Raw genomic sequence first — 14,514 nt, 5'->3', positions numbered from 1 at the left:
AGTAGTCCAACCCCCTGCATTATACAACCCTATTGCTCATCCACTGTAACCTGCCACCCGTTGAAGCTTCACAGAATCAGCCTCTCCGTCAGATGGCTATCTGTTGTTGTTGTTATGTGCGAAGTCGTGTCCGACCCATCGCGACCCCATGGACAATGATCCTCCAGGCCTTCCTGTCCTCCACCATTCCCCGGAGTCCATTTAAGTTTGCACCTACTGCTTCAGTGACTCCATCCAGCCACCTCATTCTCTGTCGTCCCCTTCTTCTTTTGCCCTCGATCGCTCCCAGCATTAGGCTCTTCTCCAGGGAGTCCTTCCTTCTCATGAGGTGGCCAAAGTATTTGAGTTTCATCTTCAGGATCTGGCCTTCTAAAGAGCAGTCAGGGTTGATCTCCTCTAGGACTGACCGGTTTGTTCGCCTTGCAGTCCAAGGGACTCGCAAGAGTCTTCTCCAGCACCAGAGTTCAAAAGCCTCAATTCTTTGTCGCTCGGCCTTCCTTATGGTCCAACTTTCGCAGCCATACATTGCAACTGGGAATACCATAGCCTTGACTAAACGCACTTTTGTTGGCAGGGTGATGTCTCTGCTTTTTAGGATGCTGTCTAGATTTGCCATAGCTTTCCTCCCCAGGAGCAAGCGTCTTTTAATTTCTTTGCTGCAGTCCCCATCTGCAGTGATCTTGGAGCCCAGGAAAATAAAATCTGTCACTATCTCCATTTCTTCCCCATCTATTTGCCATGAATTGAGAGGGCCGGATGCCATGATCTTTGTTTTCTTGATGTTGAGTTTCAAGCCAACTTTTGCACTCTCCTCCTTCACCCGCATCAACAGGCTCTTTAGTTCCTCTTCACTTTCTGCCATTAGAGTGGTATCATCTGCATATCTGAGGTTGTTGATATTTCTCCCTGCAATCTTGATCCCAATTTGTGACTCCTCTAATCCCGCATTTCTCATGATGTGCTCTGCATACAAGTTAAATAGGCAAGGCGACAGTATACAGCCTTGCCGAACTCCTTTCTCAATTTTGAACCAGTCAGTGATTCCATGTTCAGTTCTCACTGTTGCTTCTTGACCTGCATATAAATTTCTCAAGAGACAAATAAGATGCTCTGGTATTCCCATCTCTTTAAGAACTTGCCACAATGTGTTGTGCTCCACACAATCAAAGGCTTTAGCATAGTCAATGAAGCAGAAGTAGACGTTCTTCTGGTACTCCCTAGCTTTCTCCATGATCCAGCGTATGTTGGCAATTTGATCTCTAGTTCCTCTGCCTCTTCGAAATCCTGCCTGTACTTCTGGAAGTTCTCGGTCCACATATTGCTGGAGCCTAGCTTGTAGGATTTTGAGCATAACTTTACTAGCATGAGAAATTAGCGCAATGGTGCGGTAGTTTGAACATTCTTTGGCATTGCCCTTCTTTGGGATTGGAATGTAAACTGACCTTTTCCAATCCTGTGGCCATTGAGTTTTCCAAATTTGCTGGCATATTGAGTGTAGCACTTTTACTGCATCGTCTTTTAAGATTTTGAATAGTTCAACTGGAATGCTGTCACCACCACTAGCTTTATTGTTGCTCAGACTTCCTAAGGCCCATTTGACTTCACATTCCAGGATGTCTGGCTCCAGGTCAGTAACTACCCCACTGTGGTCATCAGGGATGTTAAGCTCGCTCTTGTATAGTTGTTCTGTATAATTTTGCCACCTTTGTTTAATCTCTTCTGCTTCTGTGAGGTCCCTACCATTTTGGTCCCTTATCATACCCAACTTTGCATGAAACGTTCTCTTCATATCTCCAATTTTCTTGAAAAGATCTCTGGTCCTCCCCATTCTATTGTTTTCTTCTATTTGTTTGCACTGTTCATTTAAGAAGGCATTCTTATCTCTTCTAGCTTTTCTCTGAAATTCTGCATTCAATTGGGTGTATCTTTCTCTTTCTCCCTTGCCTTTCACTTCCCTTCTCTCCTTAGCTATTTGTAAAGCTTCCTCAGACAGCCATTTTGATTTATTGCATTTCTTTTTCTTTGGGATGGTTTTAGTTGCTACCTCTTGTACAATGTTGCGAACCTCAGTCCATAGTTCTTCAGGCACTCTGTCTATCAGATCTAATTCCTTAAATCTATTTGTCACCTCTACTGTGTATTCGTCGGGGATATGATTTAGTTCATACCTGAGTGGCCTAGTGCTTTTCCCTACTTTCTTCAATTTAAGCCTAAATTTTGCAACAAGAAGCTCATGATCTGAACCACAATCAGCTCCTGGTCTTGTTTTTATTGACTGGATAGAACTTTTCCATCTTTGGCTGCAGAGCACATAGTCAATCTGATTTCTGTGTTGACCGTCTGGTGATGTCCATGTGTAGAGTCGTCTCTTGGGTTGTTGGAAAAGAGTGTTTGCTATGACCATTGTATTCTCTTGACAAAATTCTACCAGCCTGTGCCCTGCTTCATTTTGTACTCCAAGGCCAAACTTGCCTGTTATCCCGGTTATCTTTTGGCTTCCTACTTTAGCATTCCAATCCCCCATGATGATAAGCACATCATTTTTTGGTGTTGCTTCTAGAAGGTGTTGTAGGGCTTCATAGAACTGATCAACTTCATCCTCTTCAGCAGCAGTGGTTGGGGCATAGACCTGGATCACTGTGATGTTGAATGGTTTGCCTTGGATTCGAACTGAGATCATTCTGTCATTTTGGGGATTGTATCCCAAGACTGCTTTTCCTACTCTCTTATTGATTATGAAGGCTACTCCATTTCTTCTGCGAGATTCTTGTCCACAGTAGTATACCTGATGGTCATCTGAATTAAATTCACCCATTCCTGTCCATTTTAGTTCACTGATTCCTAAAATGTCGATGTTCAGTCTTGACATTTCTTGTTTGACCACGTCCAGCTTACCTTGATTCATGGATCTGACGTTCCAGGTTCCTATGGAATAAAAATCTTTACAGCATCGGACTGTCTTTTCGCCACCAGTTACTTCCACAACTGAGCGTCCTTTCGGCTTTGGCCCAGTCGCTTCATTCATTCTGGCACTACTCGTACTAGCCGTCTGCTCATCCCCAGTAGCATATTGGACACCTTCCGACCTGAGGGGCTCATCTTCCAGCGTCATATCGTTATGCCTATTGGAACTGTCCATAGAGTTTTCATGGCAAAGATACTGGAGTGGTTTGCCATTTCCTTCTCCAGTGGATCACCTTTTGTCAGAGCTCTCAGCTATGACCTGTCCGTCTTGGGTGGCCCTGCACGGTATAGCTCATAGCTTCACTGAACTACGCAAGCCCCCTTGCCACAACAAGGCAGCGATCCTTGAAGGGGGGATGGCTATCTAGCCTCTGTTTAAAAATTTACAAAGATAGAGAACCCACCATCTGCCGAGGAAGCCTATTCCACTGAGAAACCACTCTGTCAGGAACTTCTTCTGGATGTTTAGCCAGAATATCTTTTGAATTAATTTCATCCCATTAGTGCTGGTCCGTCCTTCAGGGGCAAGAGAGAACAACTCCACTCCAAGCTCTACATGGCAGAAGCATCAATGAATCCTCATGGAACACCATGGATCTTACTTCTAGGTAGACATGCACAGAACTGTCGTGCATTTGACGCAAGGTACAAAACGAACATTTTCTTGAGACCAAACATTTGGTAAAGGTAAAGGTAAAGGTATCCCCTGTGCAAGCACCGGGTCATGTCTGACCCTTGGAGTGACGCCCTCTAGCGTTTTCATGGCAGACACAATACGGGGTGGTTTGCCAGTGCCTTCCCTAGTCATTACCGTTTACCCCCCAGCAACATATGGTAGCTTAATGTAAATTAATGTCCTTTAAAGTTGAAGGTGGGCTTACACAGAAAGCTACCCAAAATTTATTTGGCTATTCATTCATTCATGTTATTTTTAAATATGTCAACTATCATACATCCTCTTTCTGCATTTATTACTAATCATCTGACTAGATGGGAAGTCTCAATAGTCATACCATCTGTCCTGGAAGTCTACATTGGTGAGGATGAAAGTCTGTTGTAATTGTTTTTTTTCATAACCTTATAAATATTTAAAGCAGAAAACACATGTTCCCAGAACTGCAGTTATTTTATAGTAATTAAGTTTTAGTACTTGCACATTGATTTACTCTGGTGATCAATTGGAGGGTGGAAGGAGGGGTGGGATACGGCTTCAGAACTTAATATGACTATTTTTCCGCCTAGATAATGTTTGTATTTGAGGGGGAATTTTCATTTATCATACAACAAACAAGAGTTTAATGGCACCTTAAAGGCAGACGGGTTTCTATTTTAGCATAAGCTTTGGTGGACTAGGGCCCAATTCATTTGTAATTATCATCTTTGCAAGTACTTAACATACCAAATGAACCACTGAGGACATTCTGATAGTCAGTGCTTAAAGCTGTCCTAGTAAACGAGGGAAGAAGAGATTGCTAAGGTATAAGCAATTACTCTTCAGATCAATTAAATTCTGCAAACCTGGCCTATAGGGAGTTGACAAATGACTTTGGGAGATGCAGGGTTTGTCACTGAGCCATCTTTCCAACAGATTTTATGGGCAAGATCACAATTTGTTTGCGGTATGTGATACACTACAGTGTTTCCTAACAGGAGATTGCAGATTTTATTTATTTACGTTATTTATAGTCTGCCTTCCACACAGGACTGAAGGTCAATCACCCGTAAGGAGTCAGTACAATCAACAAAATGGGACATTCGAAGATGAATGCACTCAGAGATTAGAAGTCTAGAACCATCGGAAAGAAACAGAAGCACAGCATAAGTATGAACAGAAATTACATAATGGAATCCTAATTACAATATGCTATAGACCAGTGGTCCCCAACCCCCGGTCCGGAGACCAGTACCGGTCTGTAGATCAGTTGCTACCGGTCCGTAACTCCTTCTTGTCCTCCTCCCCAGCTGCTGCCTCAGGGGCTGCCCTGCCACTCTGCTGCTGGCTCACTTTTGGTGCTCTCCAGCAGCTGCCATGGCTGAGGCTCCCCCTCGCCGTGGCACTGCATGGCACTGCGCAGCTGCTGCTGGCAGCGCTCCCCAGTGGGCGGCGGGAAAGCAGGTGGATCAGGGGTTCAGGTGGCAGCGACATCCCTTGGCAAAAGACTACCCTTCCCCGGGCTTCAGTAAAATTGTCAGACATTGACCAGTGATAAAAAGGTGGGGGACCACTGCTATAGACCGTTTACGCAGGGGGAACTTCACTGCCCCAGCAACCATGCAGGAGCACAAATCAGTGGCTGATGAGGTGTACTGGGCCAAATGCTCCCCCGTGTGGGTGCAGGAAGAGGTGGGCCAACCTGCCACAACTAAAACCCCAGCCTGCAGTCTGGCATGAAACGTCCTGACCACAAGTCCCCATCACTTGTCTAAGTCAGTTTGTGAATTGTTTTATACTGTGCGGCCTTATTACTTCTGCAGCCATGTGGAATAGTACAGTTTTGCACAGGGAGCAGGGTAGTAACCTGAATAAGCGGGGCCAAGAGAGTCATAAAAAGAATTCAAGTGACAAATCTGAGAAATGATAGATGGATGGCTGGATGGCTGGATAGATAGATATTTTCATTCCAGCCTTTGTATATTACTAAGAACACTTCTTTATTAATTAAAATGTTTATACACTACCTTTTGTCTTGCGGAGTAGACCAGGGGGCACGTGGGGGCAGATGTCAACAATTGTGTGATGTCATTTCCAGGAAAAGCCCAGAAGTAATTGTGTGACTCTCTAGGAATCACTGGGAACAGCACAGAGTTTGGGGAAATTCCTAGAGATGAGACGTCCCACCATCAGCCGGACAGCCAGTTACTTTGCACCTCTGAAAAGCTAGCCTTAGTACAGAGTCAAGACTCAGGTCAAATGCTGCTGTGAGGAGGAAAAAAGGGCCCAAGTAGTATGCCTCCACCGTATTATAGCAGTTCTTCCGATCTACTATGAAAAGGGACGAGATTTCTCTACTCTTCTTCAACCTTCTTATACAAACCCCGCAGGGTGAGAAAATATGCTGGTGCTATAGGTGTCGGTTAAGTGTCTAGACCAGGGGTAGTCAAAACTGCGGCCCTCCAGATGTCCATGGACTACAATTCCCATGAGCCCCTGCCAGCGTTCACTGGCAGAGGCTCATGGGAATTGTAGTCCATGGACATCTGGAGGGCCGCAGTTTGACTACCCCTGGTCTAGAACCAACAGCAAAGGTATTGACTTTTTTTTTTAAAGCAACACAAATAAACAAAGTTAATTAAGAAGGATCCCTTGACCTCCCTGAAGCCCCTGAAAAAAAGGCATGAATTTAGAAGAAGAAGAAGAAGAGTTGGTTCTTATATGCCGCTTTTCCCTACCCGAAGGAGGCTCAAAGCGGCTTACAGTCACCTTCCCATTCCTCTCCCCACAACAGACACCCTGTGAGGTGGGTGAGGCTGAGAGAGCCCTGATATCACTGTCCGGTCAGAACAATTTTATCAGTGCCGTGGCGAGCCCAAGGCCACCCAGCTGGCTGCATGTGGGGGAGCGCAGAATCGAACCTGGCATGCCAGATTAGAAGTCCACACTCCTAACCACTACACCAAACTGGCTCTGAATCTGAAATGAAACGACTCCATGAATTGCCACAGTTTAGTGCTTCTCTACATTGGTTTTGCTTCCATCAGCACAAAACTCACTAAAGTAAGAAAGAAAATCTCTGACTTTAGCCACTGAAAAGAATGGCTTACAGCCAAAGACAACACGACGTTTGCACAGATTGGATTGAAAAGGTTTGTAAACCAGCAAGGCCAGTGACGATTTAGGGTCTGTCTTCATAAACTGAGGTCAGTCCAGAACCAGTTCAGGTTCACTCGAATGCTAGCGGACTGGAACTCTTCAACCCACATCTTTGTCCAGCTTCCTGCCCCCCTCAAACTTCCTGCCCCCCCCATAAAACCAGGAGTGGTGTTACAACAGTTAAATATCCAGGTAAGGCCTAGACCAGGGGTAGTCAAACTGCGGCCCTCCAGATGTCCATGGACCACAATTCCCAGAAGCCCCTGCCAGCGCTGGCAGGGGCTTCTGGGAATTGTGGTCCATGGACATCTGGAGGGCCGCAGTTTGACTACCCCTGGCCTAGACTCTCCCTGGTGAACCTCTCTCCCCTTCTCAAAGGAGTTTCATTGTTATTTCAGAGAGTGATTACAGAATGTCAGTGGAGTGAATCCTAATCCAAGCTGTACTCGTGAGCATTCAAAAAGATTCTTTCCCACTCACCCTGAAAAACACTTGCAAGGGAACCTCAAAAGTGGAGGTAGAAACTGAAGCAAATCCAGGTGAGTTTGCCCAGTCTGCACATAACTTCAGAAATATGCCACAAGACTTCAGAAATACAGGTTTTGGTACACCCCCCCCCCCCCCATGACTAGAATAAGATTTTGTTTTTATATGAAAAAGACCGTGAATTTTTGGACAATACACCTGCACAACAGACAATTTTCAGGTTTAGAAAGGTCAATATCAAAGGGTTTTTTATTGTTTAGCCTGGGAGGGGGACAATATCTTTGAGCCTCAACATTTTCCTGTTCTGTTGAATAGGAAAATGGTCCTTCATGAATATACGCTGAAGATGATAAACTGAAGGCACAGAATCACTATGTTGGAAAGGATACTCCTACCCCCTGCATAATGCAGTGCCTTACGATAACAACAGACGGGACATGAAACACATTCAGCAGTTTTGGTTGGACTAGTAGGATTTTTCACACTGAACAAATTTGGAGCTGTTGGGGCATCTAATTACTGCTTCAAACAATGGCTATGCCTGGAACTTTTCAGCATTTCCAGTCTGAAATGTGTTTTGTATTCGATGTTAATTAACTTTTTAGATGAATACAGTCAACATTTCACTACCATGCCTGGCGTTCAATTACATCAGTTCAGACTTCTAATTCCGCTTTTCAATTCAGTTCCTGAGGCACAGGGAATTAAACCCCACAAATTCCATGCCTAGCAAAGAATGTTCCAAATAAAAAAAGTCCCAGAAAAGTCTCACCTTTCCCCACTCTCTGCTAACCACATGAGGACCCTTCCTTCAGGTTAAGTTCCCGGGTCTTTCAGAAGGGGAAGGTGGGGGAGTGGGCCTGTGCCTAATCCCTTTGTTTCTTTCAACCTCCTCTTTTGGGTAAATCCAGAGTGTACTCATCATTATACAGGACTAGTTCTGCTGTTGGTATACACTACAGTAGCGACCCCCAACCTGTGGGCCGCAGACCACATGTGGTCCGTCGACTAATTGGAGGTGGGCCACGAAGGACGCCTTCTCTCCCCCCCCCCCCGGCCCTTTACAACACACTTCGGGGGTCATTGTCTCCCATCGCTCCCAGATGGGACTATCTCGTTGCAGAGAAACAAGCTCAGGGTTCCCATTGATTTGTCATTGTCATGAGTTAAAATTTCCATGAAAATAAAATGTTCCTTATGTTCATTGTTGTGGCGTGTCTGTATCTTATTTTGAAGGGATGTTTAAACATTACCATAGCGATCAGAGAGTGTTAGGGCAGTGGTTGAGAGTAGAGGAGTAAACTACCCCCCCCCCACCGGGCCTCAGTAAAATTGTCAAGCGTTGAGTGGCCCCTGTTGATAAAAAGGTTGGGGACCACTGCACTACAGCAGTGGTCCACAACCTTTTTATCACCAGGGACCACTCAACGCCGGGGACCACTCAATGCCTTTTACTGAGGCCTGGTGGGGGGGTAGTTTATTCCTCTACTCTCAACCACTGCCCTAACGCTCTCTGATCGCTATGGTAATGTTTAAACATCCCTTCAAAATACGATACAGACACACCACAACAATGAAGTGTGTTGTAAAGGGCCAGGGGGGATGAAGTAAAGGGCCGGGGGGAGAAGGTGTCCTTCGGGGCCCACCTCCAATTAGTCGAAGGACCACATGTGGTCTGCGGCCCACAGGTTGGGGATCGCTACACTACAGGACCAGTTGGTGTGCCCAGTTGTAGAGGATTTATCTGCCGATAGGTTATGCTTTTGAATTAGGATATAAAACTGCTACATTGAGGGCATGCCGGTGCCTGCATAACAGTGGGGCTAATCCTTGCTTATGCACGACACTGGCACCATCTGGGCCCCCTCCCAGCCCTGGCCAGCTTTAGGGTCTCTGATGGCCAACGGCAAGGGAACACTGATGTTTTCGCATTCCCTTTCTTGCCACGGTGAACATCAGAGGCCTGGCCATGCCAGATCCATGCCTGTATGCCCAGCTTCCCCTCCCCACCTACGGTGTCCCTGCAAGGACACAAAACATGGTGCTGTGGAAAGCCCCAGAAAGGTCTCACCTATCCCCCATGATGGTGAGATAGCAGCATGCAGCATCCTGCAGTGGGACCCCCACACCTCGTCCCCCCTGCGGCTGCTGTGAGGCACAGTGGAACCATCCAGCCCCGGAGTTGTGCATGCGCACAACTGGGGGATTTTGTCCCCCGTGCATACACAGAAAGTGGCGTGCCATTTTCTGCCTGCCACGAGAAACCGCCATCGGACTGGTGCCACTGTGCAGAATGGGTCATTGAGAAGCTATGGGTAAAGATCAGCATGGCTTGTGATATTAATTTGGCAATGTATTCAGTGTGAATTTGTGTGTTGTGTGTGTATCTATATCTAACTAGGGAGGTTGTCAAATTGTTTTTTAAACTGCTTTCAATGATTTATTTATTATTTATTGTCAAATATGTCGATAACTTTTGTGAGTTATCCTGTGCCAAACAGGGAAGGATGGCATATAAAAATTAAAATTATTTATCTGTCTGTCTGTCTGTCTGTCTGTCTGTCTGTCTGTCTGTCTGTCCATCGATCCATGTGAGTAGGGATGTTGTATTTTATTTCAAGTTTTTTTTCTTTTTCAATGAAGTTCCTTTACAAAATGTCTATTACCTACACATTCCTAAGATTCCTATACAGTGACAGCAGCCATGGAAACAGTTCAGAATCAACTGCTGCTGGCATTTCCAGGGTTTACACTAATACCTTGCAAAAAAAAAAAGAGACCACAATGCTTTGGTGGTCAGACATCCTGTGTGTGTGGGTCAACCCCCCCCCCCCCCGTGTAATTATTTACACAGACCTATCAATGTGGATTCTCCACTATGCAAACAAGGAGCAAAGACTCCAAATAAGTTTACAGTTTAAGCAAATTGCATAGCATTTAATATTTCTTCTCAAGACACACAAAACATGCGAGTCGAAGCATGATTTCGTATTCTTCATTTCTCTGTACTGAACACCAGTGACCCACGAAGAAATCTCTTTGGAGGCTAAGGAACCGGAACGGAAAGTGTGCAGCCGTATCTGCACTGCTGGAATAACGTAATTGAAAGTTGTATTTTAAACTGGGTTTTCATGAATGAGCACATCCAGGCAGTAAGCCAAGATCAGCGTCCTTGTTTGTAATGGTTACATGCCCAGGACCCTTAAACGCTTAGAACAGAAAGGGACTACTGTGCAATTCTACATGGATTCAGGAAAACAAGGACACAGACGTACACTACGTAGATCGTAAGAAAGATCTGCACATCCACATGACATGGAGAACTCTTTAAAATGGTATTAAATGCAAGGATGGCCAACTGGTAGTCCATGAGCTGGATCCCCCCCCCATTTTTTTTTCCTGGTACCTGTTGAGTAGAGCTGCTAAGCTCCCCATGACAGATGAAAAACCATGCAGTCTCATGTACTTACCAGAGGTTGTTACTGGAACTAACGACGCATAGCTCTAGGAATCACCGGAAACTTTATGGCTGTAGCATAGAGTATCCAGTGATTTCATGAGCCTCTTGTGGCGCAGAACAGTAAGGCAGCAGAAATGCTGTCTGAACCTCTGTCTGAATCCCAGCAGCCGGCTCAAGGTTGACTCAGCCTTCCATCCTTCCGAGGTCGGTAAAATGAGTACCCAGCTTGCTGGGGGGTAAACGGTAATGACTGGGGAAGGCACTGGCAAACCACCCCGTATTGAGTCTGCCAAGAAAACGCTAGAGGGCGTCACCCCAAGGGTCAGACATGACCCGGTGCTTGCACGGGGGATACCTTTACCTTTATCCAGTGATTTCTGCGGCTGCCATTTATAATTTCGAGTGAGAACTTCCAGTAAGTACACAAGTGCCTTTTTTAAAGGTTTCCTCTCATGATGCTGTACCTCCCTCACACACATCCCATTGGTAGCATGTTTGCCCCACCCACATCTTAAACTAAGTAGATGGAGTATAGTGACAGTAATAAGCAAAAGTGAATAGTTTTAAATGATAAAAACTAAATAATCTCACACTTGAAGAAGAGTCGTTTTTTTACCCCGCTTTTAACTGCCTGAAGGAATCTCAAAGCGGCTTACAATCACCTTCCCGTCCCCTCTCCACAACAAAACATCCTGTGAGATAGGTGGGACTGAGAGACCTGTGACAGGACTGCTCTGTGAGAACAGTACTATCAGGGCTGTGATGAGCCCAAGGTCTCCCAGCTGGCTGCATGCAGAGGAGTGGGAAACAAACCTGGGTCACCAGATTAGAAGCAGCTGCTCTTAACCACTGCACTACCTTTCCGTGGATTTTGAATGTAGTATATCCATATGTTTTTGTAACAAATCACATTTCAGGTCGCTGAGCTACTTTCTGAGGGGGAGAAATACACTCACAAATACAGAAAGTGGCCAACTCTAATCAACATTTATGCTTGTGAAATACCCGGCTCATCCTAAAATATCTACATACTAATAGCAATGTGTGGCCTCCCATCTGCGGATATGTAAATCCACAGATCAGGGCCCACATCAGCGCAAAACAAATTTTTCAACGGTGGGGACTCCCCAGGTTGGAAAAAAAAAATCTGAAATCAACATTAAAATATATTAAAAGGTAAAGGTATCCCCTGTGCAAGCACTGAGTCATGTCTGACCCTTGGGATGATGCCCTCTAGCGTTTTCATGGCAGACTCAATACGGGGTGGTTTGCCAATGCCTTCCCCAGTCATTACCGTTTACCCCCCAGCAAGCTGGGAACTCATTTTACCGACCTCGGAAGGATGGAAGGCTGAGTCAACCTTGAGCCGGCTGCTGGGATCGAACTCCCAGCCTCATGGGCAAAGCTTTCAGACTGCATGTCTGCTGCCTTATCACACTGCGCCACAACTTAAAATATATACAGAGGGTTAAATCCCTTCAAATGCATTTTTTCCTCTGTACACACAGACAAGGTTCTTACTAGATCAGAACAATGCCACTCCAGTCCAGTCCAGCACCAGCTTCAGAGTCAAAGGATACCAGAGCCAAAGGATACTTGGGCCTGTGGCAGAGTAGGACATTGGCAACCATGCCTCCTGCAGCAGCCCATTATGTAGCCATAATGCTGAGTTGAAATCCTAAAGGTGCCCACAGGCTCATAAAGGTTGGGGACCCCTATTTTAGGGCTACGTCTTTACTCTTGCCAAGAAGAGAAGCTGAAACTTTATGCTAGCCTTGCCCAAATTCGTACAGAATACTGGATTAACAGGATATCGTTAAATCCCCGTGTCAGTGTTTTGGGGAAAAAAACCCGAAAGCCTTTGTTAAATAAATACCTGCAGCAGGAGGACGTGCTCATCATGGGGAAAGAAATTAAGTTTAAATTATGTGACTCAAGGAACAAATTACTTTAATAAATGAGAGCGAGCTAGTGACTTCGCAATTTGCAGCCCCATTCAGCCTGCACTTTGGCTGAACCCAACGGAGCAAAATTATCTCTCGCACTCCCACAGATAAAGCACATCCAGACAAAAAGCACCCAGCTGCGCTATTGCTGTGCTCCCTTTTAATGACAGACATCCAAGGTGCGCTGTTGGCTGCTTAGATTTATCTCTCGCCAGCACACTTTGAAATTTACACAGCTTATAAAACGAGTTCCAGAGCAATAACAAAAAGGAGATCTATTAATGCCGCATGGCCTACAATCTATCCCAGGGGTAGTCAAACTGCGGCCCTCCAGATGTCCATGGACTACAATTCCCATGAGCCCCTGCCAGCGAATGCTGGCAGAGGCTCATGGGAAATGTAGTCCATGGACATCTGGAGGGCCGCAGCTTGACTACCCCTGATCTATACCATTTGTAGCGCCTTTGATGGCAGGAGGTGTCAATCTACCTTGTTATGCTAATGTGTACCTTAAGGCAGGGTAGTCAACCTGTGGTCCTCCAGATGTCCATGGACTACAGTTCCTATGAGCCCCTGCCAACGTTTGTTGGCAGGGGCTCATGGGAATTGTAATCCATGGACATCTGGAGGACCACAGGTTGACTACCTCTGCCTTAAGGAACACTTCCCTGAAAGATTATCAAAGATCTCTGCTCTGGTATCTGATGCGGTGCTTGCTTTGTGGCTAATTAATTGTGGACCTCAGTGTTGGGGAGGGAAGGTTGATCAGAGGTTTCTAGCTTACATCTCTACTAGAAATGTATCTCAGAAATTCTTCAGGATGAAAGGACTGACCACTAACAGGAATGTTAAGATCTGGTGATGAGTCACTCATGCTTACCCAGCCTAGATTAGCCTTTGTGGCATAACACAGGAGGGCAGGTAGAAAAGGCCTTTGGAAGCATTTGCGGCTTGGTCAGCAGTGACATATGCCTCTTCTCAATCGGTTCAATAAAATCAGAGTCCCGTAGCCCCTTTAAGACCAACAAAGATTTATTCAAGGCGTGAGCCTTGAATAAATCTTTGTTGGTCTTAAAGGGGCGACTGGACTCTGATTTTATTGCGCTACTTCAGACCAACATGGCTACCCATTTGAATCGATCCTCTTAACGTCACTTAAGATGTGCCTCCCAAGCCCCGCTCCCTTAACTCCCGCCTGCAAGGGTGTGGCATGTGGCCAAGAAAAATGGTACTCTGAGGAACAATGTGAGTGGGGTCTGCAGTGGGAAGGGAAAACCGCCAATCTGGTCGGACTCCAACCCAGGATAAATGAATAAGGAAACAGTCACCTCAAGATGACCATAGGCTTAATTGGGTTTATGTTTATAAGCCGTCTTGAGTCCTTGGAAAAAAGCAGGATATAAGGTTAATTAGACAGACAGACAGACAGACAGATATAAAGAATTAGACAAATTCATGGAGGAGAGGCTTCTCAAAGGTTATTGGCCATTACAGTTAGATTTCTGAACACCAGCTTCTGGGGAGCAAACAACTTGCTTGCTATCTGTCTGTCTGCCTGGTTGTCGTTATTGTTGTTGTTATTGTTGTTGTTGTTATTATTGTTGTTGTTGTTATTATATAGTTGCCTTTATTGACTGCCACTCCTGGGTCCTGCCAGCTTGTGGTGGTTTACAAAAAAATTATAAAACCATACAAAATACAGTTACAAAACTATACAACATTATAACTGGTGGCAAAACCCTTTCTAAAAACCTTCCCTCCCTTCCTTCCCATACCCAACTGCAGCACATACAGGTCACGCCGCCACCTCGGGAGGGGTATATGAAACTCCTGCCCAGATAACCAGC

General features: G+C 45.5%; 1 protein-coding gene across 4 annotated transcripts in view; it reads right to left on the bottom strand.

Annotated features, from left to right (window-relative positions):
• Positions 1-14,514, bottom strand: part of ARHGAP42 (Rho GTPase activating protein 42) — a 202,307-nt gene that overhangs the window by 104,324 nt on the left and 83,469 nt on the right. The window lies entirely within an intron of this gene.

This window comes from Paroedura picta, chromosome 6, assembly GCF_049243985.1.
Source record: "Paroedura picta isolate Pp20150507F chromosome 6, Ppicta_v3.0, whole genome shotgun sequence".
In the NCBI taxonomy this organism is placed as follows: domain Eukaryota; kingdom Metazoa; phylum Chordata; class Lepidosauria; order Squamata; family Gekkonidae; genus Paroedura; species Paroedura picta.
Note: the sequence above shows the minus strand (reverse complement) of the source record. Positions and strands in the feature narration are given on the sequence as shown.